This window comes from Lepus europaeus, chromosome 20 (assembly GCF_033115175.1).
Source record: "Lepus europaeus isolate LE1 chromosome 20, mLepTim1.pri, whole genome shotgun sequence".
NCBI classification, from domain to species: domain Eukaryota; kingdom Metazoa; phylum Chordata; class Mammalia; order Lagomorpha; family Leporidae; genus Lepus; species Lepus europaeus.
This window is the reverse complement of record NC_084846.1, coordinates 15,820,247-15,837,584: the sequence shown is the minus strand read 5'-3', so window position 1 is coordinate 15,837,584 and position 17,338 is coordinate 15,820,247. Positions and strand designations below refer to the sequence as shown.

Below are 17,338 nucleotides of genomic sequence, written 5' to 3'. Positions count from 1 at the left end.
GAGCAGCTCAGGTAGGCGCCGGGCGCACCGCGGGCGCAGGGGCGGGACGCGGCGTGCGGGCGCGGGCGCGGGCGGCGGCAGCCCGCAGCGCCCCGTCTCCGCCTGCTTTCCCCGCAGAGTCGAGCCCGGGCTCGGCCGCCCTGAGCAACTCGTCGAGCTGCAGCGAGGGCTGCCACGCCGCCTTCTCCGACCTGCAGGGCTAGCGGCGGACGCCTGAGGCCGCGGCGCCCCGGACCCGCGCCCGGACCCCCGCGGCGCGGCGACCACGACCCCGGCCACGGCCACTCGGCCGGCTCCAGGGCGGCACGTCCACCCAGGCGTCCCGGCCGAGAAGTGCATGGCGCGGGACCCAGAGGAGCCCGCCTCAGGACATTTCTGAATTGTTTTTAATTTATTTATATTTAAATAAGTGAAGTTGAGATGATTTGCATTTGACAATATTATGAAATGCCACTTGAGCTCTTTCTGTAAGCTCCTCAGGTGATCTGGGAAAATAATTCACTATTCGCTTGACCCCCCAAAAAACTCACAGATTCATGCAAATCAAGAGATTCAAATCTTCATGCTGACTTTAAGAATCCCCAAGCAAAAAAACCACTGAGTATCTGAAAGCTGGCACGTTATAGAAGTACTGTGTGCCATTCAGTCACCGCGTTGGTGGAGTTGGTGGGTGTGCCCAGGCCAGTGGAGTGAACACGGGGCTGATGACCTAAAAATAGTGCTGAATTTTTCTTGCAGATGCTCAAGAATGCTGAGAGGAGTGCTGAACTGAGCGTTTGTATGTAGATTATCTTGCCATTAAATACATCCAAATGAACAAAGCACCCAGGGTTGGATTAACCACTATGTGAGCTCCCCCATCACAGAGAAATGATCCTCACTGAATAGGAGCAAACTGTTCCTAAGCCAGAAGAGGTGGCAAAGAAGAAAAATATATGGCAGAAGAAACTGATAAAAGAAAAACTCATGGTTCAGAAATAAACTCAGCATAAAATAAATGCAAATTAAAAGAAAAAATGCCACTTGAAACAAATGTGTTGAGAAATAATAATCCAAAGTGGCTGGGCAGTTTCATTGTCCTCTGTTTCAGAGCCAGATAACTTTGGGGATGGGAAGGCATATTTCAAATGAATAGAGAATATACACACAAAAATATTTACATTATATTTATACAATGTTTAAATGTTCTTATACCAGTAAATCCCATTAAAAAAATATCATCAAATAGGTCAGTGTTGCACATGAGACAATATAAACAAGTTTATTGCCATTGTCACCACCAAAATAAACCAAAGAGCAACAGTCACCTGGAGAGAGATGTAATTGATCATGCCAGGCTCCGCGCTACATGTGTCACATGCATCATAACACATATTCCCAGCACTTGTGCATTCTTTTGCATGTAGGCTATTTGAAATAAATAGTCTAAGACCTTGTAGGCCACTATGATAGAGTAGCACAAATGAAAATGCCCAGAGTTGCCACAGGTCCCAGTCAAGTGGCGGTGCTCTGAGTTGCTGTTGGGTCTGGCCCCAGAGCAGGGCAGCAGCAAGTGACACCAGGTGCTCCTTTGCAAGTGGAATCTCTGAGGTGTTCCTCCCTTCAATGCTGCTCTCAGGACATAAAGGCGAGGTGTATTGCTACAATTTCACTCTTGTAGATCCACCCTAGCATCTGCAGGATTCGAAGACTGATGCTGTGGTGGAATGTCAGTGGTGGCTGTGATAACTATGCCACACTGAGAAGCAGTGATGGAGCTGTGTTATAGCAGGGTCAGCAGTGTGCTCTCCTCAGCATCCACAGATAAAACTGTGGCAGCGGGGGTAGTGAAACAGGTGAGAGAGTTAAAGGGCTGAAGGGACGTATTTCCTTTAAGAATTCCTGCTATCCAGCCAGGAGAAGCCCCCAGCTTGTCTATACTGGGAGTAACAATGGTACAGTTAAGCTCTGGGATATCTGGAAGAAAGCAACCATCCAGACATCTCAGGACACATATCAGCTGTTAGCTGTGACCTTCAGTGCCAGGTGATCAGATTATTCCTGGTGGAACAGAAAACAATGTCAAAGTCTGGGGCCTGTGCCAGAACAAGCTAATCATGCAGATTCAGCATAACTCTGTGTGGGATACTGCATGCAAAAGAATACTGTATAAGCTGCCTGGCCATGCTGGCTCCATCAATGAAGTGGCTTTCTATCCTGATGAGTCCATCATTCTCTCAGTATCCAGTGACAAGAGACTACACGGGGAAGATGCAGAATGGAAAACACCAAGGCTGCTTGACCTTGAGACCCCTGACTACGTAAGTGGCACCAGCTGTGCCCAGGCTGGCATCCACCCTCAGGCGACCATTACCCACAAGAAGCAGAGTGGTCACACTCCAGCAACTGCTTGTGTCCCGTGTCACTCCTACTGGCCTCCAAAACCACCTGCAGGATTTCACGGGATGGTTTTCTTTTTTTTTTTTTTAACTTTTATTTAATGAATATAAATTTCCAGTGTACAGCTTATGGATTACAATGGCTTCCCCCTCCCATAACTTCCCTCCCACCCGCAACCCTCCCCTCTCCCGCTCCCTCTCCCCTTCCATTTGCATCAAGATTCATTTTCAATTCTCTTTATATACAGAAGATCAATTTAGTATAAAGATTTCAACAGTTTACACCCACATAGAAACACAAAGTGAAACATACTGTTTGAGTACTAGTTATAGCATTAAATCAAAATGTACAGCACATTAAGGACAGAGATCCCACATGAGGAGCAAGTGCACAGTGGCTCCTGTTGTTGACCCAACAAATTGACACTCTAGTTTATGGCGCCAGTAACCACCCTAGGCTGTCGTCATGAGTTGCCAAGGCTATGGAAGCCTTCCAAGTTTGCCGACTCTGATCATATTTAGACAAGGTCATAAAAGACAGGGTGAGGATAGTAACCAATGATCCTAAGGGTGGCATTTACCAGGTTTGAACAATTATACAGCATTAAGTGGGGAAGAGGACCATCAGTACACACAGGTTGGGAGTAGAGCCATTGGTGGTAGAGTAGAGGTTATGATTACAAAGGAATGAAGCCCAATTGCACTAGACAGGGTCTAGAACAAAGGACAGAGTCATTATTAGAGGAGCTAAGAAAGGTGCTATCTAAGCTACAATTAAGTTTTCTGATTGAGAGGCAAATAGAACCTGATAGAAGGGGCTTGATAATAATCTGTTGGGCTTTAGGCCTTGTAAGTTAAGAGGCCCAGACCTATCTATCTCTTCACATGGGGTATATCCTAAGGGAGGTGTGAACCTCCTAGGGGAAGGCACTCTGTTGACTTTCATTACTTGGCTGGCCTGGGAGGAGAGCTGGCCAGGTAAAGGCAGGGGGCATCTCTAACAAGAAATTTACAGTTCTGCCTGCAATGTTGCTGACCCTACTTGACCATACCCTCAGCTGCAGTGGTCACTTTGGAAGTTGGGCTGAGTGAAGGGCTTTTCAGCTTAGAGCCAATAAGATCTGTGGCTCTGACCTGGGCATCCTTCAACTCCAGGGCAGGTCCATTTCCAGTGATCCAACTCTTGGCAGAGCTGCCAGGGCTCTTCACAAGCTGACTTCTGCTGAAGCCCAGGCTTACCACATTGAAAGCCACTGCAGTGCACTGGCCTGTTGGGTCTCCTTGAGGGCCGATCACTGTACAGATCAGCCATTAATAGGCCTGCCACCCATTGCTTCTGATGCCGAGCTTTCTTTTCCTCCTGGTTTGTGTTAAAGCAGACCAGAAGATGCAAGTCAAGGGAGTGCCCATGTCCCATCTCTAATCTTCGGTGGCCTGAACTACAAGTCTATAGTCACAGGCATGTTCTGTAGTAGTTTTTCTAAGGTAGACAATGCCCATGAGGAAAATTATATTCTCACTTTAAAACTTTCTTTCCCTTTGGTCTGAAAGGGAGGTTTTTTCTACTTACTGTATACTTTGCTGATGGCAAAGTGAATCTAGCTATGAGATTATTATTTAAGTTCTTATTTTGGCTATGCTATTACAGAAAAATGTTAGCCATCTCTTTTATAAGGTCTAAAGATTAAATTGTGCGTCCTACAGATTCCTTCATAATAGAATTAGTTTCCTACCTTGAAGAGAATAGAGAAATGAAAGAACAAGTTGGGCTTAGAATAGAGAAATGAGGGAGCAAGTCCTAGATCGCTTGCTGACAATAGCAATATCACATGAATACTTAGCAAACAGTTTCAACCATTAGATAACAACTTAAGAAAACATTTACCAGAAGGTCCAATGCCTTCTATAAGTTTTAAGAATCATGTATTTGAAAACACCTTTTAAATATCTAACATGGTGTAGTTTGTTTAACCAGTAAACTTAAGCACAACCATATAAAATGTTTTTAGTTTCTTGCTACCAACAAGTTTAAAACATATGATACACAGATTCAGGTCACACAAATTAAAATGTATCTTTGATTGATTTTAGCAGCTTAAATTTATGAACAATCTTATCTATAAGCCATTTAAAATAAAACTCTTAATAAAATTTCCCCATGTGGACATACAATATGTACACACATATAACATAGCATAATAGACCAATATAGCAATTTTAATAATAGCTTTTAAAATCTAACTCTTTTTGTAAATTGCCAATTGATTTGAATTGCTTTTTGTTTTTAGTAACCTCAGTTAACCATACTTTCTCTCAGTTGGTACTGTTAATACATTATTGGCTTCATCTGTTTACAGAGCCATCCCAAAGTACTGAATACAACAAAAGTGGCTGGAAAAAGTCCATAGGAACCTATAGGAGGACAGCTAAACACAGAACCAACAACGCTTTAGTTTTATGAGCAGCACATCATATATAACTGTGGATGACAAAAGACTAAGTCGCCATGTTTAAAATTATAAACTCATCAACCAACAAGAGGCACTTGCTTACTTCACAGTATTTTTGAAAGCACCTGTAGGATTTTACAAGTATTTAACCTTTTAGGCCTCTGGGGCTTTCTCATTAAGATAACTATCATGTCTAGTAACACAAGATCATTAGACTTTTTCATTCTCAAACATTTGTATTGATAGCATTTTCCATTATAGAAACTAAAGTTTGGTACCACATCACATCTTGACAGTACTTCTAATATGATCCAAATAGCCTGATTAGTTGGTGTCTCTATAAGATGAGAGACATAGGTCCTTCGATTTTTTCAGTTGGGCCCAAACTGGAAAAACCAAAGTCCAGGATTTACTGGAAATTTTAGAGACCAGATTGTTTGAAACTTTGATTTTTTGAATGCCTGTCAAGAATGCCAAGAAGGCTCAAAATCCAAAATATCTGGTTGAAATAAGATTCCTTAAAATCATGACATAACATAGACCAAATTTGATCATTGTTACAAGGTGATTATTCAAATCTTTGAAAATAAGCACATATTTAAATAACCCATAGCTCTTAATAAAAATTCAGCTGGTTTTGAACAATTAGAATTTAACAGACATCAAGAGAACATAATAGATTACTTTAACACATTGCTTTAACAGAGCATCAGAGTTTAATTCTATGTCAAAGAGAAATTGAGCTTCCTGTGATCTTTTGCTGTGAGGTTTCCTTCCTTTACCTTCTTTCATATTGGTGACCATGTTTCTGTGTTTCTGTGTGTAACACATCTTTAAGCATCTTTTGCAGGGCAGGATGAGTGGCAACAAATTCTTTCAGTTTCTGTTTGCTATGAAAAGTCTTAATGTCACCTTCATTCACAAATGAGAGCTTTGCAGGATATAATATTCTGGGCTGGCAGTTTTTCTCTCTTAGTACCTGGGCTATATCTCGCCATTCCCTTCTAGATTGTAGGGTTTCTGATGAGAAGTCTGCTGTGAGTCTAATTGGAGATCCTCTAAGAGTAATCTGACGTTTCTCTCTTGCACTTTTTAGGATCTTTTCTTTGTGTTTCACTGTGGTGAGTTTGATTACAACATGTCGTGGTGAGGATCTCTTTTGGTCATGTTTATTAGGGGTTCTATAAGCTTCCTGTACTAAGTTGCCTCTGTCCTTCTCCAAACCTGGGAAATTTTCTGCTAGTATGTCACTGAAAATGCCTTCTAATCCCTTCTCCTTCTCCATGCCTTCAGGAACTCCTAGAACCCGAATGTTGGGTTTTTTAATAGTATCCTGTAGATTCCCGACAATATTTTTTAGATTTCTAATTTCTTCTTCTTTTCTTTGGTTTGCCTGTTTCCTTTCCTGTTCTCTGTCTTCTAAGTCCGATATTCTCTCTTCTGCTTCGCCCATTCTGTTTTTAAGGCTCTCTAATGTGTTTGTCATTTGATCTATTGAATTCTTCATTTCATTATGATTTCTCGTCACTATCTCAGTTTCTTGTTCCACTAGTTGTTTCACTTCATTTTGATTCCTCCTTAATATTTCATTTTCATGAGAGAGATTTTCTATCTTGTCCATTAAGGATTTCTGTAGTTCAAGAATTTGTTTTTGAGAACTTCTTAATGTTCTTATCAATTTTGAGATCTGCTTCTTGCATTTCTTCGATCTCATCATCTTCATAATCTTGCATTGGGGTGTCTTTTTCATTTGGGGGCGTCATAGTGTCTTCCCTGTTCTTGTTACCTCAGTTTTTGCATTTGTTGTTTGGCATGTTGGAGATATTTGGTTTCTTCACTGTGGTGTTTTTTCTTGTTACACTATGGCTCTATATTAAGTGGACTGTCTGCTTTCGGTGGAGCCTTAGAGGCTTGAGATGAGTGTGGACTGAGAGCTGTGTTTGGTTCCTCAGGGCTGAGGGTGTGTCAAAGATGACACTCCCAGGTTAGATGTGGTAAATCTCTCTTTCTTTTTTTGATTCAAAAGGGAAGTAATTCCGCACAGCTGAACGTAATTGGAGGTAGTTAGCAGGCAAATGATATACCCACAGGAGCCAGCGATTGGAAGCTCTTTGCCAAGGACCACACAGGGAATCTGTGCTGCCCTCAGTGTGGGCTCCAATTCTCCTGCGGTCTCCCACTGGGTTGCCAAGTTAGATGCTAATCTCCTGTTATTTCACCCCTCCCCCCAGAGTCAGGTTTTTCTGCTAGGCTCAGGGCCGGTGCAGACCTGAGGTCGCCCTGCTTATGACGTATGTCCAAAATGGCGCCTGCTCTTTGTCTTGCTCGCCTTTGAGAGGTGAGCGGAGAGAGAGAAACTCGTGTCCGTATCGGTCACTTTTTTTTTTCCTCTCTCTCTTCTAGTTAGCCTGGTGAAGTTTTCCCCACGAAGTTTCAAGCCTCGTTCCCTCTAGTCTCCTCTTTCTGCTTGCCCGCTGGTGTCTCGGGCTATTGAGGTTCGGCTCACCTCGCGTTCCAGCGCTGGTGCGTTGAGTCTGTCGCTGGTGTCCCGAACTTGGGCTCCCACGCTCTCCACGCAGGTCCACTGTGAATCACTAGTTCCGGAAGAGTTTCCTCTGCTGTTTCTTCCCCTACTCTTCCTTGTCCCTGCAGTATCTCCACTTTTATTAACGTGTGTCTTGACGAACTATCAATGTGCTCCCTTCCTATTCCGCCATCTTGCTGCTCTCACCTGGTTTTCTTTTTTTTTTTTCTATTTTTTTTTCTGACAGGCAGAGTGGACGGTGAGAGAGAGAGACAGAGAGAAAGGTCTTCCTTTGCCGTTGGTTCACCCTCCAGTGGCTGCCGTGGCCAGTGTGCTGCGGCCGGCGCACCACACTGATCCGAAGGCAGGAGCCAGGTGCTTCTCCTGGTCTCCCATGTGGGTGCAGGGCCCAAGCACTTTGGCCATCCTCCACTGCCTTCCTGGGCCATGGCAGAGAGCTGGCCTGGAAGAGAGGCAACCAGGACAGAATCCGGCGCCCCGACCAGGACTAGAACCCGGGGTGCCGGCGCTGCTAGGTGGAGGATTAGCCTGTTGAGCCGTGGCGCCGGCGGGCTGGTTTTCTTTGTTTGTTTTCCACTCTTTTTTTTTTCTCAAAATAAGTTTTCTTCAAAGGGATAAACATTGACTGGTTTGTAGCTTCCTGCTTTTTAATTCAGGCCAAAGACAGGGAATGTGGCTAGAATTTTTTAACTGGGTTTTTGTTTTATCTTAATTCAGTAAACGGAGTGTTTGATAGTTTCCCCAAGTCATTTTGTACTACAAGTCAAACAGGTGCTTATTTACAAAAGAAGAAGGGGAATGAGAAGAAGGAGAAGAAAAAAGAAGAGGAAGACAAGGAGCAAAAAGAAGGAGGAAGAGTCGGATAAGAACTCCTGGAGGAGGGAATGCAGAGTCGTGTCCACATACACGCCTCTGCTTCCTTTCCCACAGCATACTCCTTACCTATGCTCTCCACCCCCCATTGCCTAGAGGAATCCTCTAGTGACAGAGGCTGCCCTGACAGTCTCCCGTGATTCCCCCATCCTGTATCAACACCGGGAATTTAATACAGCTTTCACTTTTCCAACTCCAGCAATAGAAAATCTGTGCCTTCTAATAAAGCTTCTTCCCACCCCAACCAGAGAATTTTCATGCTAGAGGGGAGGAGTTCTGCTGGGCCAGAGAAGTCCACAGAGTCCAGGGACTGAAAGCCACTAAGCAAGAAACGAGCCACAAACTCTGATTCCCAGAAGGCATCATCACAATGGGGCTGCCCAAATTAGAATCAAACTCACAGGGCAAAGGGAAGGAGCAGTCAGTCAGCACATCCATTCTTCAGACAAACGTCAGAAAGTGCTCAAGACGCAGATGCACACAGTCCCTGCCGTGCACGATGACAGGGAAGCAGGCAGGAAACAAAGAACGTCGGTGTGAAGGCTCTTACAAAAGAGAACTAAGAGCTGCACTGAGAACCTATCCAGGGGGCACCATAACAGGGGACAGAACTAAGCCTGAGGAGGGCAGCCATGGAGACCTCCCTAAGAAAGCCAGGCACTGGCTGAGATGTGGAGGCCGGGTTAGTCAGGCCAAGGTGGGTGGAAGTACATCCCAGGCAGAGGGAAAAAATGTGCTAAGATCTGAATCAACCAAAATCATGGCGTGGTTGAGGCATTTTCAACCACATTATGTCCAGTGCATAAGGGAAGCAAGTGGTTGAGGTGGGGTGGAGAGGGAGGCTGGTTACAGATAATCAACAATCATAAGGCAAATTCAGAATATTGGCATTTATCCTAGGTCAGAACGAGAAAGCACTGATGGATTTTAGTAGTAAAATCACACAGGAAATTTACATTTCAATATTATCACTCCAACTGCAATGGGGAGAATGGACTGAAAATGGGCTGATAATCATGTCCTGAATTGTGACAGTGGTAATCCGAAGTCAGAGGAGAGGAGGGGAGAGGGGAGGAGGCAAGGGGAAGGGGAAGGGGAAGGAAGGGACAGGAGAGGAGGAGAGGAGAGAGGGGAGAGGCGATGACAACTCTCAGACAAGAGCAAATTCAGTGTGATTTGGTGAACACTGAGCAAGGTGCAGGATTTCTCAAGAACGCAAGGAGGCTTCCAGGAAGGAAAGGAGTCTTCACTGGATAGAAGAGTCAAATCATACAGAATTTGAGATTTGAGAGTATTCATTATTTTTTGAAAATATTTATTTATTTATTTATTTAATTGAAAGAGTTACATACAGGCCGGCGCCACGGCTCACTAGGCTAATCCTCCATCTGTGGCGCCGGCACACCAGGTTGTAGTCCCGGTCGGGACGCTGGATTCTGTCCCGATTGCTCCTCTTCCAGTCCAGCTCTCTGCTGTGGCCCGGGAAGGCAGTGGAGGATGGCCCAAGTCCTTGGGCCCTGCACTTGCATGGGAGACTGGGGGAGGCACCTGGCTTCTGGCTTCAGATCAGCGTTGTGTGTCGGCTGCAGCGTGCTGGCCGCACCGGCCATTGTGGGGGTGAATCAACAGAAAAGGAAGACCTTTCTCTATGTCTCTCTCCCTCTCTCTCTTACTGTCCACTCTGCCTGCCAAAAAATAAAATAAATAAGTAAATAAAAAGAGTTACATATAGAAGGAGAGGCAGAGAGAGAGAGAGAGAGAGAGAGAGAGAGAGAGAGAGAGAGAGAGAGAGAGGTTTTCCATCTGCTGGTTCACTCCCCAATTGTCCTCAAAGACTGGAACTGTGCCTATCTGAAGACAGGAGCCAGGAGCTTCTTCTGGGTCTCCCACGCAGGTACAGGGGCTCAAGGACTTGGGCCATCTTCCACTGCTTTCCCAGGCCATAGCAGAGAGCTGGTTCGGAGATGGAGCAGCCAGGACCTGAACCAGCACCCATATGGGATGCTGGCACGGCAGGCGGTGGCTTCACCTACTGAAATAGTTAATATAATCTCTGAGTGACTGGTAAGATGGCCAGTTAAAGATTCCTGACACTAGTCCTTTCCCTGCATAGAGAACCAGAAAAAAAAACCCAATAGCTTCATTTCAAGGTGACTGGCATTGGAACCAAGGAAAGAAGAGAGAGCAGCATAGAGAATGGAAAGAAGCAGTCTGGACATCTGTAATCATGTTTCGGGGCAAAGAGAGGGGGTGTATTTGCACTGGAACTCTGCACCATGGAAACCAGCAGCCATGGCCAAAGAGGAGCTCCACAGAAATCACAGACATGGAGTCAAGATAGGGGAGCTCCTTGGCATTCTAGTGAAACTTTGTTCCCAGAAAATTTCCTGCAATGCTTTACCCATTCCAAAGAACACAGGCTGCCATAGTTCCAAAATAATATTGGTGGCAGAGCCATGCTATCATCCCACCAGCAGCTGAGGGCATGTGTTCTACAATAAATTCTCCCTAGGAGGTGTTAATGCTCTAGGGCTTGCATTTTATGCTGCACAAAACACCCAGCCTCAATTCAGAGCTACAAGGGGCTGAGTGTTCCACCAAAGCCACCCTGGTCCTAATCTTGCTTTCTGTCCCATTGTCCCCATTCACAACCATATCACACCCATAGCTGATGTCTCCAGTTGGCAGGAGCAGGCACCACCAAACCCACTATCATTTTGCTGAGGAAAATCCATCACATGCTTCCCCTGACCTTTATTTCCACAGTGGCCATCAAGTGAGTGCCCAATCTGTCTGTGCACCACACACAACTGACTTACTAAAGGGTCCCCACACTGCATAGCTTTTACAAACAGAAGAACTCTCTGCCCTCCACTCACCCCCAGAAGCACTGCACCCAAAAACTTCAATTAAGCTGAAGAAGTTTAGGGAGCTACATTAAGGTGCCCAACAGGACCAAGTTCAATTAAGTCTACCAAACTAACACTTTCAAGTGTCATATGCAGGACAACCATTTATTTATTTTTTTTATTTTTTTTTTATTTTTTATTTTTGATAGGCAGAGTGGACAGTGAGAGAGAGACAGAGAGAAAGGTCTTCCTTTTGCCGTTGGTTCACCCTCCAATGGCCGCCGCGGTTGGCGCGCTGCGGCCGGCGCATCGCGCTGTTCCGATGGCAGGAGCCAGGTGCTTCTCCTGGTCTCCCATGGGGTGCAGGGCCCAAGGACTTGGGCCATCCTCCACTGCACTCCCTGGCCACAGCAGAGAGCTGGCCTGGAAGAGGGGCAACCGGGACAGGATCGGTGCCCCAACCGGGACTAGAACCCGGTGTGCCGGCGCCGCAAGACAACCATTTATTTAAAAAGCACCCCTTTATGAACAGAAGAAACAGTTTATTCACCTTGCACACAAATATCAATGTAGGGACAAAGACGTATGGAAAAGCAAACAAGACATCTTCGAAGGAATTCAGTCTCTCTCAACAGCAAACCCAAGGAATAGGTGATTAATAAAATGCCTGGTAAAAAATCAAAAGAATGATTAGTAGGAAAATCCATGAGATACAAGAGAATATGGGCAGTTTACTGTGATTAGAAAACAATACACATTCATATAAATGACAAATTCAGCAAAGAGGTAGAGAAGTCTTGCAAAAAAATATCTACAAATGATTCATTCAGTAAGTCAAATTAAAACTGCAATTGAAAGCCCCAAAAACAGACTAAAAGAGGAGAATAACTGAAGTTGAGCACAGGTGTTTGAAATATTCCATTCAGATAAAAAAAAAAAAACATAGTGGCCGGCGCCATGGCTTAACAGGCTAATCCTCCGCCTTGTGGCGCCGGCACACGGGGTTCTAGTCCTGGTTGGGGCGCTGGATTCTATCCCGGTTGCCCCTCTTCCAGGACAGCTCTCTGCTATGGCCTGGGAAGGCAGTGGAGGATGGCCCAAGTCCTTGGGCCCTGCACCCGCATGGGAGACCAGGAAAAGCACCTGGCTCCTGGCTTCGGATCAGCGAGATGCACTGGGCACAGCGGCCATTGGAGGGTGAACCAACGGCAAAAAGGAAGACCTTTCTCTCTGTCTCTCTCTCTCTCTCTCACTATCCACTCTGCCTGTAAAAAACAAAACAAAACAAAACAAAAAAACCACATAGAATATATAAAGCCTCAGAGACCCTTGGGTCTCCATTAAAGGACCAAATATTCAAAGTGTGGTGGACATCATGAAAGTGTTGAAAAGGGGAAATGCATGGCCGGCGCTGCGGCTCACTAGGGTAATCCTCCACCTGCGGTGCCGGCACCCCGGGGTTCTGGTCCCAGTTGGGACTCCAGATTCTGTCCTGGTTGCTCCTCTTCCAGTCTAGCTCTCTGCTGTGGCCCGGGAAGGCAGTGGAGGATGGCCCAGGTGCTTGGGCCCTGCACCCGCATGGGAGACCAGGAGGAAGTGCCTAGCTCCTGGTTTTGGATCAGCACAGCGCGCCGGCCGTAGTGACCACTTGGAGAGTGAACCAACAGAAGGAAGACCTTTCTCTCTCTCTCTCTCTCTCTCTCTCTCTCTCTCTCATTGCCTAAATCTGCCTGTCAAAAACAAAAACAAAAACAAAAACAAAAGAAAAGAGGAAATGCATAGAATACATATTCTATGAAGTCGTATCTGAAAGCTTCCCCAATCTTTAAAAGGATATGACTATTTTGGTTCAGGGGTGCACAAGATCCAAAATAGACATGACTGGAATATTTCTCACAGTAGTCAAATGGTCAAAGCACAACACGAGGATAATTTTTAAAACTTTAAGACAAAAGCCACAAAGTTATGTATAAGGGAATCCTCCATTAGACTAACAGCATATTACTCAGCAAAACAATTATAAGCCAAGAGGACTTGGAATGATACATTCCAATTGCTATAGTAAATAAAAAAAAAACCAACCATGAATACTATACCCTGTAAACCTTATTCATCAGAAATGAAAGAAAAATAATTTCCAAGACAACCAAAACTAATAAAATGCATCAGTGCCAGATCAGTCTCATTAAAGATGATTATGTGATTCCTACATACAGAAGCAAAAGGATAATTATCATCAGGGAAACATGTGAATCTATGATGCTCACTAGAAGACCAAGTGTACAAAAGGTAAGTAGAAGACTATCAAACCTTATCAGCTGGCAAGTCAGCAACCCAGAGAGATGAACAACAAGAAAGAAAGACAAGTGAAAATAATCTTCAAAACAAACATGAGGAAAAATTTACTTAAATGACAGACTAAATCTTTCTTTACCAATAATAATCTTGAATGCAAATACATTTGAAACTAAAAGGTACAAACTGGCTGAACAGATAAAAGTAAAACCCAACGACAAGATGTCTATGGAAAATTTACTTCACCAATAAAAACACACAGGCACAGAGAAAGTGTAAGAGTGCGGAAAGACATTCCATGCATACAGAAACCAAAAGCAAGCAATATGAGTTAAATTTATGTCATATAAAATAGACTTTATGACAACAAGTAAAAAATACACAAAGAAAGTCATTATATAATGATCAAGGAATCAGTTCAGTCAGAAACTGTGGCCATTTTAAATGTATGTGTGCCTGGGGTTGGCCCTGTGGCGTAAAAAGTTAAAGCAGTGCTGGCATCTCATGAGGATACCAGTTCAAGTTTTGACTTCTCCACTTCCCATTCAGCTCCCTGCTGATGCGCCAGGGAAAGCAGTGGAGAATGGCCCAAGTGTTTGGACCCCTATACCCATGTGAGAGACTGTCTCCCTATGGTAACCGGTATCTTGGTAACTAACAGGCCCACCTTCCTGGATAGCTTGTTCACAACTCTATTATGTAATGGCTTGGCTTATTGCTGCTTTTGTCTGTAAGTTCCTATAAAATTTGAGGGGCATAGTTTGGTAAAGATATCTCATTGCAATCCAGCCAGCCACCAACAACAAGTGGTTGTGTTTATGTACCTGTGTATATACCCATCACTGCAAATAAAGATATATGAATTTGCACAAGGATCCTAAGTTGTTCTTTGGCCTGTCTGAATCCAGACTGTGTCTTTCAAGAGTCAAAGTTTTGAATCACACTTGGTGTAGTAAAAGGCAGGATTGGTCACAGGCCAAAATGATGGAGCCTTCTTCCCCCTTGGGGGTGGAACATAGGGATGGCCAGCCACAAGTGTGTGGCACCAGGTGGCCTGGTCTTTGTCAACCTGGTCTTGTCAGCCCACAAGAGTGGGCTGGAGTGGATGGCTCACCCACTAGTGTGGAACAGGCATTACATGCCTTTGAATAAACTTTTGATAAGAAAGATGCTTGAACGTCTGCTGGAACTGTGGGCTGGATCTTTGTGACTGCCTCACAAGCAGAAAATGATAGGTTGCAGGTGAAGTCTTGGGAGCCACAGGAGATACACCTGCACCTCATCTCAGAGGAGGCAAGAGAGATGGTGTCTGCACCCTGGATCAGGAGCTGCTGCCCTCTGTGTGTCACATCTGATGTCAAAGATGATCTGCTGATTGCAGTGGGTTCATCATCCAGTGGTGACAAGGATGACCTTGAGCCTCCTGTGTCATTCAGGGCTGTCTGGCTGTTGCTCAAAAGATAAAGATGCAGCAATTGGGGCTCCTCCAGGACAGCCACAGGTTTCCTCTCAGGTTGTTGAGTATTCAGTGTTCTGCTGTTCACTCAGGCAGAGCCGGTGGATTTGGGAGTGAAATTCAGACAAAAGCCATTGGAATCTTTTGCTGCTTGGTTGCTCTGTCTATGGCATGTAGTGGTAGATGGAATTTTGCTGTTGGTGTCAGAGATGGACAAACTGGCACCTCTGACTGTACACCCTGCTCTGCATCAGAGGCTCCACACTGCCCATCAAACAGCAGGGAATCATTCTCTTTTGGAGTTTCTCATGGCTATAGCTTGCTTAGTCCGCCTAGTTCTGGAGATGTCCCTAGGGCTGTCAGTAAATGGCAGAAATATGCTGAGTTACAGCAAGTATTGCAGAAACTGGGCATACATGATGCTATCTGCAATGTTGAGACTCAGGGTCAGATGAGGAAGTTTTTACTGCAGGAATGCAGGACCTTGTGTTACAGACTGCTTCTGCTTTGTTTGATTCCTTGGTGACAGTACTACCCCATGTGTGGGACAGCTTATCACTGTGATTATGCATGCTGTTACTGATTTGAAAGAGGCCCAGACAATGTGCAGTCAAAAGGGGAATGAACTGCAACTCAAGAAAAGAGAGAAGGGAGAGGACCAATCAAGGTCACTTGAACTCAGATGTGGGTCTATCTTGACAGAAGAGGCAGCAAGGGAAAAGTTAAATGGACACACTAACAAGGTATTGTTGGGACTGTGGCAGCAACAGCTTGAGCAAAGGTTGCAGCCATATCAGAAGTATAATGTGAGCACAACACCCAATTGGACACCAGGGATCCGAGCAGCGCAGCTGCAAGATTTTCTGAAGAACTCTGAGCTGTCTGGAAGAGCCACTGGAGACAACTGGGCATTTCAGTTTGATTAGTGGGGGAGGCAAAGGGACCTGCATGGCTGGGATGGGAGGCCACATGTGAAATTCTTACTGACTGGTCCCCCTGTATTGTTAAGAGAGTAATTTTAATAGTTCAATGTGAGCACATAAAGATGTTTCTGAATTTACAAATTATGTTATTTAATGTTCATCAACATGTAGTTGTTGGGCATCTGAGGGATATAGTGCAATATTTCAAGCATATGCACAGTGTAAGTTGCTCAGGCCAGGCAAGTAGCCTTTCTATTTTGTTGTGTTGTGTTTGGGGCCTACCAGCTCCTCTTTTCCAGTTCTTTATATAGAATATAGTATGACATTGTGAAGTACAGTCATCCCACTGTGCTGTTGAACACTAGAATTTGCTACTTCTGTGTCATTGTGGTGCCAGATCCCTTACCCAGCTTCTCTCTCTCACTCAACCTCCACCATTCCCAGACTCTGGGAGTCATAATTCTATGTTCATATTAACTATTTAAAAATATGTATTTATTTGTTTGAAAGGCATAGTTACAGAGAGGCAGAAGCAGAGAGAGAGAGAGAAAGTTCTTCCATCTGCTGGTTCATTCCTCAAGTAGCCACAGTGGCTGGAGATGGGCTGATCTGAAGCCAGGAGCCAGGAGCTTTTTCTGGGTCTCCCATGTGGGTGCAGGGTCTCAAGCACTTGGGCCACCTTCTGCTGCTTTTCCAGGCCATAGCAGAGAGCTGGATCAGAAGTGGAGCAGCTGGACTTGAACCAGTGCCCATATGGGATGGCAGCACTGAAGCAGGCAGCTTTACCAGCTACACCACAGTGCCAACACCCAGATGAACTATTTTTAACCTCCACATATAAGAGAGAATATGTGGTATTCATCTTTCATGTCTGGCTTATTTAATTTAATTTAATGAATCTCCAATTCCATCCATTTTGCTGCTGGTAACATTTCATTTTTCCTATGACTAAAGAATATTCCATTATGAGTATATACCACATCTTCTTTATCCATTCACCTATTAATGGACAAATAGGTAGACTTCATAGCTTAGTTACTGTGACTTTTGCAGGAATGAACACGGGAGTGAAGGTATCTCTTTGATAAACTGATTTCATTTCCTTCAAAGGTAGACACAGAAGTGAGATAGCTGGTTAATATGGTAGGTGCACTTTTAATTTTTTGAGGACACTCCTTCTGCTCTCCTAAAATCTCTTCTACAATGGAATCTCATCAACAATAAACAGGAGGCTCCCTTTTCTCCACCTCTTCATCTGCATTTATTTTATTTTGTCCTTCTGATATTAGTCATTTTATAAACATCATAAACCACATCAACATAATGAAGAACTAAAATCATATGGTTATCCAAACAGGTAAAGAGAAAGCATTTGATAAGATTCAATATCCTTTCATTATAAAAGAAAAACCTCCACAAAATAGGTATAGAGGAAAATACCTCAGAATTATAAGACTATATCATACTGCAAGGGGGAAAGATGAAAGCCTTTTCCTTCAGATATGGAAGTTGACAAGGATGTCCTTTTTTCACCACTCATATTCCACAAAGTATTGGAAACAATAGCAA

The 17,338-nt window shown here is 44.4% G+C and overlaps 1 pseudogene; it reads left to right on the top strand.

The window, feature by feature from the left end:
- The first annotated feature begins 1,445 nt into the window (after positions 1-1,445).
- On the top strand, positions 1,446-15,772 carry LOC133749352 (U5 small nuclear ribonucleoprotein 40 kDa protein-like; annotated as a pseudogene).
- The last annotated feature ends 1,566 nt before the right edge of the window (positions 15,773-17,338 follow it).